Consider the following 18,624-nt stretch of genomic DNA (forward strand, 5'->3'; position numbering starts at 1 on the left):
ATCATCACAGTTTGCGTCCGCCTGGCCGCCTATCCGATGTTCAAAAACAACTTTTGTGTAGTGTTCTTTGTATCATTTTAAAAAATCCTGAAAGTCTAACTTTGAATACACTGTCTTTGCGCTTGTCCTTGCATCAATAAAGCTCAGTTGTTAGTCAGCCTTGTGTACGTGTCTTCTCTGCTGTGTGGCGTTTATTTGTCGGCTGTAGTTCCCTTGCAACATGAACCACCAACTAGCTCAGAAACAAATCGTTCTAATAACCGGATGCAATTCTTTTCAGTTCACACTCGAGTACAAACGGGGAGTATTCAACAAAAAGCTCCGTAATTGATGCATTCATGTTGCTTTAGGCAGCAAAACATAATTTCCAATTTTCGTTCTTTCTTGCTTAGCGTCGGAAAAATGGTCAATTTGTTGTTCATCTTAACAAACCGCTAGAAATGCTAGCTGCCCCAAGACACTGATTTTTTTTTATACCACTGTCTAATAACGTCTAAGGCCACTGGCTCCTGGGGTACGCAGGAGTGAAAGTGTAGGACTACATTCCACAAGGCAGTCTTCATAGTTTCTATACCTCACACATAGCGGCACTTGAAAAAAGTATTTTTGGCGCAGGTGTTTTAACCATCCCTCTATTATGCAAGCACTAAAACAGAATGTATATGGTCACATATTATGTGCTCTCACTGCATTGGTTAAACATGTGTTGTGTAAATTATCAGTCTATTGTGTTGTTGTTGCTGTTCAAAGTGTGTAATGTGTGATTTCCTATTATAGTGCATCTGTTGATGAGAAACTAATCCGTTTGCAATACAACGCTAATCATGCAATGTCGGCCATCTTATGAATTGTTCGTAGGTTTACGTTTTTGGTGGGGTTACATGAAGAGTGTAATCACTTTTTGTGTTCGTGCGTGCAGTCTTCACCCTCATTGATATCTATGTGCACGGATGCGTCACAAGCCTTTGGTTGTGGATCTGCTCAAATTTGTACACTAGAAGATTGTGCCTACCAACGACAATAAATTGAATTGTTTAGCAAAACATATATATCTTTTTTTTCATTCATTATAACTATTCAGTCATGCATATTACCATATTGGGCGCAGCACCTGCGTTGTTGACTGCATCTGCCTGCCTTCATTTGTACACAGCAAAAACATTCCTTCAGCAACACACCGGTCATTTCAAAAGCACAGAAGTTTCTTAGCAGCTTTGCGGTCCTGTTATCGCAGATAGCGCTAGGTGTAATGATGCCATTGAGAAGCTTGCTGAGTACCTGTGTTCTAACTCCCCGCTTCTAAAACATTTTTTAACCTTGCCGTCTGATTAAGCCACGTCGGGAATGACAAGCGGTCAAAGTCATGAAGATTCATAACAGAGGTTCAAAGTAATGAAAAAAACGACTAAAATATCACTATAGAATCAGCATAATTCATCCGCTATATTCCACGCTGTACGTGCACCTCAATGCGCTGGCAAACTACACTCTCATAGAGGCGCAATTTTCGGGTTGGAATCGGATTTAACCAGACATTGGAAAAGTCCATTTCGAGTACAAAAACTGGTTTAAACCGCGTTTTACCCGAAATCAAGGGGTCCTACATATATTCTTCTTAGATATAATTAGATATATGTAGATATAATTAAGCCCCAGATCATGACACTCGAGTATTATCGTCACCGCGATCATTAGTAAATTTCTGGTAACTACGATCACAACGTGTTAGTTTTTATGCGTTGCATATTGCAATCACTCAGTTCAGCCCTTGGGCGCGGCCGGGCAGCCACCATTGACCTTTAGCGCAACCACGTGACGTGACGTCACGACAGCCGGAGGAAAAGCTGGGCCGCAACTCGCGCGGTCGCGCGCGGCCGCAGCCACCACTTGACTCCCGCTCTTCCCGCTAGGGGCGCTGCGCCGGCGCGTGACGTCACGGAGGAAAAGCTGGGCCCCAACTGGCGCGGTCGCACGCGGCCGCAGCCACCACCTAACTCCCGCTCCTCCCGCTGGGGGCGCTGCGCCGGCGCGTGACGTCACGGAGGAAAAGCTGGGCCCCAACTGGCGCGGTCGCGCGCGGCCGCAGCCACCACCTGACTTCCGCTCCTCCCGCTAGGGGCGCTGCGCTATGATTGACGTCATGGCATATGTATAAAAGAGCTGCGCTCCTTCGCCGGGACAGTCATACCCCTGTCGCACGGGCATTTCGATGGCCCTCGAACCGATAGTCTATCGACTCAAAGGCGATCGAGCGCTGCTACACGGGCAGTTTCAATGGCGATCGAGTCAATAGCCTATCGAGTCAACGGAGCAGCACGGAACTCCATCGAGATATGCAACGCATTCTTGGCTTAACCAAGATAAGCCTGGCCATTTTTTTCTCTGGCTGCATATATGTGCGATTGGCATTGAAACTGTTTATTTACCAAGGACCTAAAAGAGTTGTGCATACATTGCATTCGACAAAATAGCTTCTCAGCGTCAACGTCACCACCACGCGGTATAGGTACTTTATGGGGCACGAATCATTCTTACATGTTACTGTTTTTCACTTTTCTGTCAGTTTCTCATCACCTTTATTTTTATATTTAGCAGACTTTTAACGAGGTGCAACTTTTGCTGGCTGCTGTGGCGTCGACCGCGTTTACCTCGGCGACTCAAGCTTCTCATGGACTCCTCCGAGGTCACGGGTCTGCCAAGGCATTTCACTTGCAAAGGGATGCGTCAGGCTGCCTGGCACGATGTAAAACAGTACAAGCGTGGCAGCGCTGCCACCCGCGCACTTTTAGGCGGGTGGACCTAAGCGAGTCTTGTTTACGTCGTCATGGGGTCCTTGATCTGCAGTTTTAATGTTGGCAGGTGCGAAGTCGCAGACGGCTACGCCAGCGAGAAGGCTTAGTTGTGCACGCAATGGCTTCGCCTTGCCACATATATGCGCAGGCGTTGAGGCTCGGGGTCAAAGCGCGGTGTGAAGTATGACGCTATCCCGGTGCTGCTAGAAGTGCGTGCACAAAAATAAGCTCAAAATTAACGAGTCGCTTCTTCAACAAGAGCTCAAATGTGTTCAAAAAGGGCATTTTTTATCTACTTCTAAGCACTCTGATCTTAAAAACGCTTGCCGAAATGACGCCTAAATTTTAATTTCATGTTATTGTAACAATCGCCATTGTGGTATCTGTTGGAATCACGTGATCTGTGTGAAAAACCCTGTTGATGCCAGAAACGTACGCCCTGGGTTAGGTCGACACGGCAGCGGATGGCTATCAAGTGGCGTTACCATATCGGCTGCCTCCATGGCAGACATTGCGACTATATGCCTTGAGGCGCCAGGTTAGGTGCTGGGTATAGCGCGCACTGCTCTTTACAACGCGAAGCTGGTCGCATCAATTCTGTTTTGCAATGAGCGGTGTACCAGGTATGATACAAATTTTACGAGCGCCAAAAATTTTAATCTGTTCACACAAATATGCATCAGATCCTTAGGGCCTCAGCCGTTGGCTTATGGCGACCGGCGACTTTTCAGACTCCTTGGGCCAGGTTTTATCCGGTTAGAGTACGTTTATCCTAGCCGTGACGAAAAGCCCTTCGGGCCATCGTGGTGGCGCATTGGTTATGGCGCTCGGCTGCTGACCCTAAAGACGCGGGTTCAATCCCGGCCGCGACGGTCGAATTTCGATGGAGGCGAAATGCCAGAGGCCCGTGTACTTGCGTTGTCAGTGCACATTAAAGAATCCCAGGTGGTCGAAATTTCTGGAGCCCTTCACTACGGCGTCCCTCATAGCCCGAGTCGCCTTGGGACGTTAAACCCTTTAAACCAGAAACCAGTCTTAAACCATAAACCATAAAATGAAATATGCGGTGTTCGGGAAGACGGATTAGCCGCATCTGGCATCGTTCTTCCATATTAGCGTTCCACCTAGTTCTGTGAATATTATTTCACTGTTTGTTGTCCAGCGTGATTTGATTGCCACATACTTTTTTCAAATTTAAACAACAACAACAACGTCCGTGCTTCACCTTTTCCTTCGCGTTGCTGCCGTTGATACTGTAAGGCAAATGTGTGACAAAAAAATCAGTAGTTGCATTTTTTTTTACAAAATATTCAACTCCGCGCTGAACGTACGTTTGGCCTCGTACAATTTATATATATCTCTCTCTTTCAGCCAGTCGTAAAGCGCAAGAGCAGCTTGCGTGCAGTCGACAACTTTCTTCTGCCCCCGTCGCACTTCCGGGACTTCAATCCGCTCTTCGCCTAACGCAAAGCGAATAAGAAATGGGTTGCCGCGGTGTTCAATCTTGCGCGTGCGGCGTCCACAAGGCGCGCTAAGTGCACACAAAGGACACGGAAGGAAGGAGACCGCAGCCGATCGGTCGTATTATGCACGGCTGACACCGATGTGTAACTTCTGTGGTCACGCTGCAGACTCTACCTCCACAGGCAGCTGCTCACGTGACTAGTGGCTAATGGCCGTCACGAAGAGGAACCGGGTCCTTGATTCGTTTTTTTTTTCTAGCCTCTTCCTTAATCGGCGTAATCACGGCCACCGTGTTGTGCGCGCGAACGCGAGCGCTGTTCCTGCGGCGCCGTTCACGCCCGGTTTCTCTTCCCGCTTCGGTGGCCTGGTGTCACGCAAACACTGCAGGCTCTCTCCGCATCAGCGCGAACCTTGGTGCTGAGCTGGTTCTTCTTTCTTTTATTTCGCTGTGTTCGTTTGTTTCTTTTTTGTCAGCGAGCGCTTCGAGGCGTTTCGACGGGAGTCGTCTGAACTGCCGCGCCGACTTTATGCGGTGTGTGCGCCATCTGTCGTCAGTCTAAAAAACAGGCCAAGCACACGAACTATAGCTCCTCATCCAGAGAGGGCGCAACGATGCAGCGTGCTATCGGGTGCCTCGATGCCAGCGGCGGCACTGGCATCGAGGCACCCTAGCGTGCTATAAAACCCTTTGATATTGAAAGTAGCGACATCCTCCTCCACACCCGCGTTTTCCTCCTCTATTATCCTCGCCCGCCGGCTGTGCGCGCTGCGCACGGCACGCTTCGCAGGCCATCGCGCGCTCGCCGGCCCGTTGTGTTCGCTGGCACACATGAGCGCGCTGAAGTGTGCACTTTTCACGCTCTATTATTAAACACATCCACAAGAAAGTGATGCGACATGCGTGACTCTACCACGAACCACATTTATCACTTTCTCGTTCGAGCAAGAAAAGCATTAAACGTGAGCGCTTGCGGCATGAGCAATCAAACCGCACTCCGTGCACCTCAATACGGCAGAGTTTTTATTAGCCTGAGATTTGCGCTACGTTTTTATTGAATACTTTCAGCTCTCTGACGCTCCGCTAAATGTAGATTTGACCTAGCACTACATTTTTGCGGAAATACTGTTTATGACGCTGTTATTTTGCAATCGAACGAGGTAAAGATTGCGGTAATTTAGGTAACGAAATCGTTTCACTAGTGAGTGATTGGCTGCAAAAAGGCAAGAAAATTTTCATTAATGCGCGTTATGCATTTTTTAGCAGGTTACAGACCGAAAATTTTAAGCTTGGCTCGTCGGAGTGATGCACACGCCGCGGCTTTATTACCTTCATTATAAATTTCAGGGCTGCTTGAAAGAGAAGAACTTTATTTTCTGGTTTTTTTTCGTTAACTTTATTAACTACTGCAGAAGCGAGCCTGGCCAAGGGATTGGCTTAAAATTTTGGGGTGATTGCTGGTGTCAACAGAAGATTTTATTAAGTGGCGGAAGGATATGATTCACCTCTTGATGATTCACCTACGCTAATCCCTCGAATGCAATCAAGGAAGGCTTCAGATGCCCGTGATGAATCCATATTCAGCACTTTAAAGCGCGATCAGAAATGATGTATTCATTCAAAAAAACTCAAAAGAAAATATTTCACTGAAGTCTGTCTGGTTGGGAAATTTAATTTAGTAGAAAGATTATACTGACGCCAACCAGGTTAGTTTTTGAAAAACACGACGTTTCGGTCCCTTCATCTTGGGGTGACTATGGGCGAGGCGCAGCTTGGCTTTTTAAGCCCTCGTTTTGAAGACTTCCGGCTCAGTGGCTGCAAACCATGGATGTAAGAAGAGGGAAGTGTCCCCAGGGATCGATTCCGTGACTAAGTGAGTCTCAGGTAAACGATTTGTACCCTTATAAACTACGGAGCTAAAGAATCTGATGTTATTTTGAAAGCAGCATTAAATGCAGTTATCATAACAATTTCGACTGCAACAATTCAAAGCTCGCTCTAAAAAGCACCTTTTCTATGACTCGCTCCTCAGGTGGCATCAGATGTCAGAATAGCGGTAGAGCTGCGCGCAGTCGCGACGGTGGATCGAGCGCCTTAATTTCCTTAAGATTCACTCCCCTTGTAATCCCACAGACATACGATGGTATAACGCCGTTAAAGCTACCACGCTAGAGCTCTGGGGCACAAGGGAGAGAGTCTGCCGTACACGCTACAAAAATGAACATGTTTTCTATTTTGCACAAGGTCAACAGCACGCATGTTTACTAGCAAAAAAAAAAAAAGAACGTCGATGATGCACACGTTTTTCGCGGAAACCCACACTGAGATTCAGAAATTAAAGTGACTATAATAGGCGTAATCCTCACGCCGACAGACGCGATTAGAACACACAGAGCAATGCAATCAAATGGAAAAATTAACATTTGAAACGACGCAGAATGACCAGCGAATGAAGCAATATTATCAGCTTCCTGATGATCTCGCAAAATGTTTTAAGCATGCTCACTAGGTTAGGTACCACACAATGCATAGGAATTCGCCGAGGGTGGTGTGCTTTGCCGGAACCAAGTCCTTAAGGGCGATGTTGTGGGTCCCCTTTGTTATTCGGCTGATGTCATTTTTTCCTGAGCAATCGCGAGCAGCACGACGCCATTTTCACTCTGGCTTGTGCACTGAAATGCACCGCAATCGGACATAATGCGGCATTAAAAGTAGAGTTCGAATTGTCAGCGCTTAAGTCAACGGAGCTGGACCCGCAGCAGTGGCAGACGGCCTGCACATGGCGCCGACGAAAGAAGAAAACGCAAGAAAACGATCCTTTCCCGCGCGTTGCCTGTGCGACGGACAGGCGGGCCAATCACCGTTCAGAAAAGCGCCGAGCAGAGATTCGGGCGAGGAGGATGTGCGAGAGTTCGCGGCGCGGCGGCAAAGTTCACAGAAATGCGCCACTTTCAATATCAAGGGGTTTTAGCGTGCTATAGAGTACCTCGATGGACCAGAGGCGAGCGAGCATCCAAGCACCCTAGCTTGCTATTGCATTCCACCTACTGTATACCCCTATACATCACTATATGGTGACACAATAGAGAAGCGTTGCTTGCTGGACGAGTTCGTGATCCATAATAATAGAGCAGCGCGTAACAAGACAGGACAAGAGACGTACCGGTGTCGTCCTGCGTCCCTCCTTTTGTCTTGTCTTGTTACGTGCTGCTCTATTATTACGATACAATAGGCTTGACAAGCTGGGAAGGATTGGTTAAGGAAACGGTGCAAGGCCTCAACTTTAGGAATATCTTACTGTTTGTAAGTGACGGAAGCCAGCAGTCAGCGAAAACAAGGAGCGTAAGGATTTTTTGATTGGTGGTGTTTATCAATGAAAAATTAATAGGATAATTACGTAAGGATAATTTATTAGAGAACAGAAGAGGAAGAGACCAATGCCGCCGCTGGGATCCGCAACCACGACCTCCGAATTTCCCGTCCGGTGCTCTACCAACTTCGCTATGATGACGGCTGTCCAATCTTCTGCTTCCGGGGGTATTTATGTGTAGGGTAAGCGCACCTTGAGAGTCTTCACCAGTGCCGCTGCCGTCCATAGCGGCGGACGTAGTACATCCTCTATGACCACAAGTGCCACGTGCAACGTGATCGAACGGTGAGCGCGGAAGCTGTTCGAGAGCCGCGGACGTAGCGGCGGACGTAGTCGGGACTAGAAACAAACCAGAGTGCTGTTGAGAAAACCACATTAGGCGTTCACGGCAGAACCGCAAATGTCATTAGAGGACAACATTGGCAAAGCATCCTTTGAAGCGCGTGAACCGCAGATTAAACTCTGGTATCAAGAACGGCTGACGAATATTCAGAAAAACCGATGGGCAACCGAGATGTTTTCGGCGTTTGTGCAGATGTAGCGCCAAATCACAGTAGATAATAAGCATTACAAAGCTAACCAATAAGTATGGAGGAAGCAAAATCGCGTTTACAATTAGCGTTAAACGCAGTGTCAAAGTTGCAGACGCTATGAACTGGACCGATTCGATGAAAAAGATGCTTAGCATGGACCCGCAAAAAAAAAGAGGAAATAGATTAGAGAGAGTTTTTGGTTATCGGTTATGAATTCTTGAGGTAGAATTCACCGGTGTTGCTCTCCCGCGTGTTTTTTTTTTGTCATTATTCAGTATAGGTGAATAGCAACCTCTGCCTCCTGATTCTTGGCCGATTCCCCAGGGTGGGTATGTGCCGTCTTTTGAAAGGCTAACAACAACAGCATCGGTTATGATAATTCACGAGGCAGCGCCGTGGCAGCGTAATCAAGGTGCCTAGAAAGCGCAGCTATATGAAATGAAATACGCTAAAGGTGATCGCTCATGTGCAGTGTATAGCAAATTTGAAAATACAAAGCAGCATAATTTTTTTAGAATGCACCGGCATCGTACTAAGCTAAATGCCCACCCAGTCTCTCCAGTGCCCTAGGGTTCACGGGTAACCAAACTAAAGAGAATGCAACTACTGCAGTAGCCAGTAGAAAAAAACTCGGACTGGATGGATGGATGGATGGATGGATGGATGGATGGATGGATGGATGGATGGATGGATGGATGGATGGATGGATGGATGGATGGATGGATGGATGGATGGATGGATGGATGGATGGATGGATGGATGGACGGACGGACGGACGGACGGACGGACGGACGGATGGGCCCATCCATTTGGGCGATATACGAAAACGCATTCCGCGATGTCGAGAGCGCTAATGATTCCCAGGCGGTCGAAATTAGAGCACACAAGCAACACAACTCGCCAGGGGTCTGTTTACTCTCTTCATTTGGCTTGCCTTCTTTCGTTTGTGATTTATGCCCCCTTGTTTTCTTCCTAGGTTCCGCCATTCTCTGGAATCCTGCCATGCTTGAGTGGGGAAAAAACAGTCGCTAGACACGCTCCGGTGCTTCAGCCGCGATTCTTAGTCCTTGTGAGGCCTCACAAGGGGACCCTAAATACGGTACCTCTACACCGAGCTCCTGTCGCCTTCTACGACAGGATTCAGGTAAACTATATATAATCTGGAGCAGGTTTATAAGTTCCTCACATACGCTCCCGCTTCCTAGGAATTCGGAACGACTCGATGCTAGTAATACTGAGTGAGTAAAGCAACATCATTTGTGGTCGACAGGAATATTTTGGCTTTCTTTTTGAAGAATACATAATATGTTACAATGTGGACCAGCGCAAAACCAACAACGGACCTAGAAAAGCGAAGACGACACGAGCGCTGTCTAGCAACTGTCTTGTGCAAGCTGGAGGTAAAGGCGGCACCTTATCCTCGGGGCCAGCAGGAAGAAGCACGAAGCAAGCTCGTGTGCATCCCGTATCTACACGGTGTCTCACATCGTCTCAAGAAGATCGCTGCGCGGCTGAATGTGCAGGTGCTGTTTTCCGCCGAACATAAAGTTGGGTAAGTCTGCGCTGCTGTGCACAAGGAGCAAGAGTCAGCCTCTTCCAGAAAAGATAATCGGCCGTGCTCAGTGCTACACGCAGAAAGGTTCATGAACTGCAAAAAAGGCGTCGCGTATAGGGTTCCTTTGTCTTGCGGAAAAATATATTATGGCCAGGCGGGCAGGTGCATATACATCAGACTGAAAGAGCACGAGAATTCTCTCGAGATTAAAAATTCCCCATCTTCCAACCTAGCGCAGTTGCCGCGATTGCAAAGATCAAAATGACGACCCTTGCCCGCCTGACTTGCATAATACTGAGATCCAATACTATAGCAGCAATCAGTTAGGCAGGGAAATCTTCGCAGCTTATCGCATCGCTAAGAGCACGGACACGCGTGTGGCGAAACTATCCGTGACTTTACAGGGAAATGAGATTGCCTTCCTCGATAAGAGCCTTCCATCCGCAGTGTAATCTTCGATGTGTTTCTGCTTTCTTTTTTTTGTTTCGTGCGTTTTTCGCCTTATATATTCCACGTGTTTTTCCAACAGACAGACAGACAGACAGACAGACAGACAGACAGACAGACAGACAGACAGACAGACAGACAGACAGACGGACGGACGGACGGACGGACGGACAGACAGACAGACAGACAGACAGACAGATAGGCAGATAGATAGATAGATAGATAGATAGATAGATAGATAGATAGATAGATAGATAGATAGATAGATAGATAGATAGATAGATAGATAGATAGATAGATAGATAGATAGATAGATAGATAGATAGATAGATAGGTAGGTAGGTAGGTAGGTAGGTAGGTAGGTAGATAGATAGATAGATAGATAGATAGATAGATAGATAGATAGATAGATAGATAGATAGATAGATAGATAGATAGATAGATAGATAGATAGATAGATAGATAGATAGATAGATAGATAGATAGATAGATAGATAGATAGATAGATAGATAGATAGATAGATAGATAGATAGATAGATAGATAGATAGATAGATAGATAGATAGATAGATAGATAGATAGGTAGGTAGGTAGGTAGGTAGGTAGGTAGGTAGGTAGGTAGGTAGGTAGGTAGGTAGGTAGATAGATAGATAGATAGATAGATAGATAGATAGATAGATAGATAGATAGATAGATAGATAGATAGATAGATAGATAGATAGATAGATAGATATATAGATAGATAGATAGATAGATAGATAGATAGATAGATAGATAGATAGATAGATAGATAGATAGATAGATAGATAGATAGATAGATAGATAGATAGATAGATAGATAGATAGATAGATAGATAGATAGATAGATAGATAGATAGATAGATAGATAGATAGATAGATAGATAGATAGATAGATAGATAGATAGATAGATAGATAGATAGATAGATAGATAGATAGATAGATAGATAGATAGATAGATAGATAGATAGATAGATAGATAGATAGATAGATAGATAGATAGATAGATAGATAGATAGATAGATAGATAGATAGATAGATAGATAGATAGATAGATAGATAGATAGATAGATAGATAGATAGATAGATAGATAGATAGATAGATAGATAGATAGATAGATAGATAGATAGATAGATAGATAGATAGATAGATAGATAGATAGATAGATAGATAGATAGATAGATAGATAGATAGATAGATAGATAGATAGATAGATAGATAGATAGATAGATAGATAGATAGATAGATAGATAGATAGATAGATAGATAGATAGATAGATAGATAGATAGATAGATAGATAGATAGATAGATAGATAGATAGATAGATAGATAGATAGATAGATAGATAGATAGATAGATAGATAGATAGATAGATAGATAGATAGATAGATAGATAGATAGATAGATAGATAGATAGATAGATAGATAGATAGATAGATAGATAGATAGATAGATAGATAGATAGATAGATAGATAGATAGATAGATAGATAGATAGATAGATAGATAGATAGATAGATAGAATAAACTTTATTGTCCAACGGATAAGGTGACCTACCCACCCCCGACACGCATGTGAGGAGGCGGGATGCCGCCGCCTCAGATGCAGGCTGGGGGGTTTTGGGTCCCAGCAGCCTCTTCGGCCAGTTGGACGAGCAGGAACCGGAGCTCAGGGTCCGAGCTGCGCAGCAGGGTCTCCCAGGTGTCTCTACTGTCTATATTGTGCGTCGCCCCGGGAAAGTACGTGCATTCCCATTTTATGTGGTCGAGGGTCCTCTCGCGCCACAAAGATTGCATTTATTGCTCCTGGCCTCGGGGAACATGTGGTTCGCCATAACCGGGTGCGGATACGTATAAGTTGCAGTCGCCTCCACGCGATTGCTTGTCTCTTGTCTAATTTCGCGTCTGGCGGGGTACCAGTCTACGCTCCAATCTATAATTCTGCGTGATCTCCCCATATTTTAGCATGCGCTCTCCGCTCCCTCGGCCATCGAGGTGCCCTGTAGCGGCTCGGCGGTAGAGATCTCGAGCCAGTTCGTGGGTCGCCTCGTTGCCGGGGACGGCTTCGCGCGCCGGAGTCCAAATTATTTGAATTTTCTTATCCAACTTTCTCTCGCCTAGAATTCTGGCCGCTAAGGGCGGGATCCTTCCCTTGCTAAAATTTTGTATGGTAGTTTCGCTGTCACTGATGACAAACTTCGCTTCCGTTCCAACGCAAGCTAACGCGATCGCAATTTCCTCGGCAACTTCTATGCTCCGCATGCGCAAAGTGGCAGCTGTCAAGGGATTTCCGCGGCCGCTGACGATCGTTGCCACCGTAAAACCGCCACCATCTCCCGCCGCGTCTACATAGGCAACCTCATGTTCCGAAATTTTCCCGAATCTAATTTTTAATGTCTCGGCTCGTTTTTGCCTCCTGTGTTTGCCATATTCCGGGTGCATGTTTTCGGCAGAGGGTAATCTTCAGATTTTGTCTGACTTCAGAACAGAACCTCCACCGTTTGCGTGGGACCCCTACCGGTTTTATTCCCACTTTGGTCAGAATGGCTCTTCCTGTCCTCGTGGTGCTAAGTCTCTCAATTTGAAATGTTCGCACCGCCTCCGCCAATTCTAAATTTGGTTGCTAGACAGCGCCTGTGTCGTTTTCTCTTTCCTAGGTCCGTTGTCTCTTTTGCACTTGTCCACAATGTAAATTACTTCCAACTTGTGCAGCACAACGTACTTTTAAATTATATATTACCCTCGCTATAAAACCTCGTAAAGAAGCCCGCCGTCGTGGCTCAACGGCTTTGGCGTTCGGCTGTTTATTACATGTTGGCGACATCAAATCCCGACCGCGACGGCCGCATTTCGTTGAAAGCAGCACGCTACGCCCGCATTGCTTAGTATATAAACTGTTTTATATATAGTAAATATTTTAAGGAGTCGCTTGTGCACAGTAGTCCTACGAACTGTGCCTGAACACTAGCGGGGAGCTGCGGAAACTTTAGTTTTTGTATTTTGAAAACGTCCATATAGCTCTTACCTATCCACTGCCACCTCTCTCTCTCTCCCCCTCTCCTTGCGACCCTCTCCCTATGCCTTTAATTCCATTCGACCGCAACTAGGGTGCCTCAGGTATTAAAAAGCGCTTGACGCGGCCAGCAACGACTCTCCCGTCCGTTTTTTGCATTGGTATCAAACCACTACATCTAAAACGCAAAAAACGACCTGTGCTGTGCGAGTGGCCAGGCCTGTCGATCTTAAAGCTAACTATCCGCTGTGCGCAGCGCTCCGCTTTTCAAAGCTCGCCGACTTCTAGCCATGATATCTAAGTGGCTACAAGCAGGGTTTGCTGGGCATAAAAGCCTAAAAAAAAACGGAGGCTAGCAGTTCTACGGCGTTAGGCTCGACCTCCTATCAACCCCAATACTCGGATGATCACAAAAGTCGTAGGTTATTTTTACGGCTCTGTCACGTGACTTGATGCGACGTCACATTACATCGTTGTCACGTGACTTGGTTTGACGTCACACTCATATGATGTCATAACTAATTATACTAATTAGTTTTCGCGCTAGGTAATTACATTAATTAGATATGTTGAGCAGCGTTAATTATTGATGCTACGTCGTCATCTTGATCCCGTGACTCGTCGTCTCGTGACGTCACGTGGTGCAGTTTCTTGCGGACATGACCTTGATACTGAGCCATCTAATGCTTTCATATTAATAAATACCCCTTTGTACCTGGCTTAATTTTGACAATTTTAACGTGGTAATGACGCCCTAGTGATAGCTAAAGTAAGCTATACGTGGGTAATTGAACTGCATTTTTTCACTGCAAAATTAGACAGGACGTATCAAAAAGACACACGCAGATCCTACTACGTCCTATCTAATTTTGCGCTGAAAAAATGCATTCCAATTACCACGATCAACTAGCCCCTCTTTCCGCCCCAATAAGCTGAATGTCTTGAATTAAATCATATCTGTTCAGCTGATCGCCCTCACCACATGTAAGTCAAGAATCCTGCCATGCTGCCTCAGACAGATCATGTTTGGGATGGTTTAGCTCTTGTGTGGCCATGAACGAAGGATCAGAAAGGTACTCAAGTCGCAATTCTGGCAACAAGTTCGCTTCGAAGTCACACAAGTCCTCACTTACCTGAGAAATTAAAATTGGTATTGAGGAAACTGAAGGCGCAGCAACTGTCTCACTCCTCGGTGGACACCTCAGCAGCGTCATGAGGGAAAAGAGGAGGGTTGGAACGCAAGAAGAAAGAGATGCCGTAGTGGTGGGCTTCGGAATAATTCCGACCACCTTGGGATCTTGAACGCGCACTAATGACGCACAGAATAATAAACTTGCGGAAGCTCTCGTCTCGCGCCCACATCTTCCGCCCTACTGCACCCAACCCACTTGGGCTCGGTGCTGCGGCTTCGGAACTCACTATGTGTTGTGTGCACTGCAGGTGCCTCTGGTGACCACAGCGTCTTAACCCATTGTTCCCTGACGATAGAGTTGCACATGCCTGAACTCTGCCCTGGGCACGTGCAGACACTGTCCTGTTCAGTACACTATAACTGTAGACAGGAGGGCGTTGACCGCATACGTGTACAGACGCCATCGCCTAAGGGAAGCCACTGCTTTTGGAGGCCAACCTTCGGACAGGGCAGAAGGAAGGGCTATGCAGTGTGTTATCATATGTTATGCACTGAGCCCCAGCCACGTGCGTCGACAGTCTAATCCATCTTCTGGAACGCTTCACGAAATGGTCTTCGCAAATGCCAAGCTCAGTGTAGCTATCTAGAGGAAATAGTGCTAAAAAAATGGCGGTGGTTTAGCTCTGGTTAAACCTGGAGTGACGAGATAGCTACAGCTGGCCGAGTGGAACTTGCTCAGTTGAATTGCAGCGTAAGTCTTTCGCCGCTCCGTTTCGCTGGGCATTCCTTCTTTATCTTCGTCCCACTTGACACGGCGCATGCGCACAGCTGTGGCAGCTCGGTTTCGCCGGCGCGCCGCGCCGCCGCAGCAGCAGCTGCTCCGCCCCATGTGGCTGGTCACGTGACCAACCACGTGATCAGCCACGGCGCCGCGCCGCCGGCAGTTGCTCCGCCCCACGTGACCAAACACTTGACAGCGTGGAGGCGCAGCCAAAGGGTGGCGGCACCGCCACCGCCACGGCGCCGCCACGCTGAGGGCTCGGAATGCTACCGTAATGTAGCTATCGCTACAAAACGCGACCACCACGCATATTTGAACAACCATAGGGTAATAAACACTGATACCAATCCACTATAAGGTCCGTTTTTCCGAATCATGCTCGTTCAAACTGTATTTGAAGCCATAACTAGTCGCCACGCACCTGCCAACTGTGAACGCCCGGGTCCTTGTCGCCTGAGAGACCACAGCAGTGGACTGCCGCGCCTAAAGTTGAAGCTCCGGGCGATTTCGGTTACTTGTGAAGGAGAGAACAAACCTGTCCTAAAATATTCCTATTTACTTTTTTATGTAGGTATCCTTTCGCTCTGTCGACTGCAGACAGCATGACTAAAATTTAGTTATGACATTGCCATCTAAGTCTAATCATTACGAAGATCAGACTTAATAGTGGCATAAACTTCCCCATCCCACAGCGTCCACTAAAATAGAAAGTTCAATCATCAGCGCTAGCAATATTAACTGCTAACTGCAGTTCGTTTTTAATTAGGTTACTTTTAGGCTATGATTGCATTTGAGTTCTTTTAAAGGGTATTGAATGTAAAGTGGAGATTCGATCATTTTCACCCGAATATCGTGCCCTTCATGGAAATATATGCCCTAATGATCAAGTCAGCTTTTCTACTTTATTGAAAGGACTGAATGCAAACTGCTTCGTGCTGCCGTCGAAGAATGTTCATTGCTATGAGTACTTTTTTTCATGGGGCTCTCTTCCAGACGTCGTTGTCGTACGCAGTCATTTCGGACTCATTACCATTTCTGACCAAACATTATTTTTTGTGCTGTCACTTCGACAGAAATAATCGCACTGAATGGTTTTCCAGTAGCCAATTTCGCCACTATCCTTGGCGTTGTTCCTGCAAGCTCAGTAAGCTGTGTGGTTGAGTGCCAGTTTCTTTTTAAAGATATGTAACATGGTGCTTCACGGATATCATGCTTTGCATGATTGCTTTTCCCGCCTTCTTCCTGCATAAATTCTGATGTGTCCACAGCTTCAAAACTTCAATTGTGACGCCTCAGTGCGCGTACCACTTCTTTGTAACGTCGCAATGTGGAAATAAAACCATAAAAAGGCACAGCTACGTTCCTTACTGAAAGGTTTTTTATTTCAACCGCATATACACCACTCTCACAGAAATGCTCACGCGTATGAGCCACATGCGATGACAACAGGCAGATCATCGCGATGTTGTGTGTGTAGAGGATCTGCAGATGTACCGAGACATCGAGAATTTCTCTACTCTGCTCGCAGTCATTCTTTCAAACATACACCTAACACGTGAGAAGTTTTGATGAATTTTGTGCGCTATGGATCCTCATGTTTTGATGAAGCATGAAATGATATTTACAGATGTATATTTATGGTTGAAACATGGGCTTCTCAAGGGACGTTTGGCTCGTTCGCTACCTTCAGGCAGGAAAGTACTCTCATACACCAAGGTTAAAGAAGCGCTGACCCGCAGATGTCACTGCTGTGTCAGCTGTCGCAACCTAAGGTGCGACATGCTATCACAAACACACACTTTCTCGTTCTCCTAGATTATACAGTAACCATTAAAAACAACTGTTCAAAATAGCACTTGGGTATAACCAGCTCGTATAGAACATAATGATGAGCACAAATATTCCGGTGATTTATAGAGCTATTGGGATTCGCACGTGCCTTTTGACAGTATCATTTCTGGAGCACCGGTAAGTGGCTGTGCTCTAGTGCCATCATAGGACACCGTTGATGGTACATTTGATTTTTGACAGAATTTACAACAGACACACAATCACCAGCAGTGCGTCGTATAGAAAATACACACAGAGAATAATAACCGAAACATTAGCAAAGATCCACACAGAACCTGAACAAAAGCATCGCTTGTGGAGAAAATCCGAAATCTTTTAAGAAGAAAGATTTTTTCCGCTTCGTGTGAATGTATCAATAATCAATAAATGTTTCCCTTTCATACTACGTGATTAAAAAATTCAGGCTTCTAGCAGATATTGCTTGGATAGTAAAGACGGGTAAGGTTTCGTAGCATGCGCTTCAAGCTAAAACATTTTGATACAGCCAAGACTATACACGTCAGCAAAAGGAACCAAGGGAACAAATAATGAAGACACAACATCAACACTGCCAAGTTTAATTGGCGCTAGGAAAAAAATCAAATCAACTTAACATAACGACAATACATGTATGGAGTGAAAGATGGGAATAGTCCCTGCCTGGCTGTAGACCATCGGTGCGTTTGGAGGATACTGAACTACGCTGTGAAATGGCGCGATCTCGACAAGTTTCCCGCCTTAACAAATTTTCTAAACTCCGGTGCCCTTCGTAAGCATCTATATTTTCCTAAGGTTAGCTTCCTATGCCTGTGAGGTTTATTTTCTGTCTCGCTCACTAGGAATTCAGATTTTAATGCGTAAGTGCAAGCCTTATTTTTTAAAGTGTGGCGGAGCACCTTAACAAGGACGCGCCCAACTTAAGCGCAGAACGGTATATAAGCTGAAGCGTGCGATTAAGCACACTGTTTTGCAATAAACGAAGCCCTGTAGCGAATTCTTTTCCTCAAGAGGCTACCAGCGCTTCTTAGCATGATTTTCGCACCTAAGCGTTGAGGGCACCTAAACCGCGCTACATGCAAGACACCGTGTACCAAAATTCTAAGACGAAAAGCACGAGAAAAAAAAACACACGGACGGAAAAAAAGGATAAGGACAAGCGCTAGGACCCGTCACGTCTCACAGTAAAAATTCAAGGGCAATGAGCCGCGGAGGACGCCGTTGAACGCAGCCATTCATTGGCTGTCATTTGCACTTGTTTTTCTCGCATATGGCACAAGGTTTCGCGTCTAGAAAAGCATAAATGCGGAGTAGATTACGTCGCAGCCCATTTTCTAAGCACGTGCTATGCCCAAAGATCAACGACGGCAGAGTCTGCATCTCCTCTGCAAAATAAAAACGATGCGAAGGGTGCGGTGAAGGCACAGGAATGCTGCCAATGAATAGAAAAAAAAGCTTTTCCAAGCGTTTCACACAGCTACTTTCTACTTCTCCGCACTCAAATTGTGCACGCGTTCTTCAATTTCCACATGGACGTGCTTTTTAATTTCGTTCTTTTTGTGCATTTTCTATGTTGCCGATGGCAGGTTCATAGAAGCCGGACGTTGCCACCATTTGCTCATTCAAATATGCCCCTCCTTTCTCCCTCTCGCAAAAGACAAAAGGAGACGACCCGCAATATGCTAGACTAGC

General features: G+C 46.0%; 1 protein-coding gene across 1 annotated transcript in view; it reads right to left on the minus strand.

The window, feature by feature from the left end:
• Positions 1 to 18,624, minus strand: part of LOC144094483 (uncharacterized) — a 48,948-nt gene that overhangs the window by 16,359 nt on the left and 13,965 nt on the right. The gene's annotated exons all lie outside the window — the stretch shown is intronic.

The sequence above is a fragment of the Amblyomma americanum genome, chromosome 6 (assembly GCF_052857255.1).
Source record: "Amblyomma americanum isolate KBUSLIRL-KWMA chromosome 6, ASM5285725v1, whole genome shotgun sequence".
Taxonomy (NCBI): Eukaryota; Metazoa; Arthropoda; class Arachnida; order Ixodida; family Ixodidae; genus Amblyomma; species Amblyomma americanum.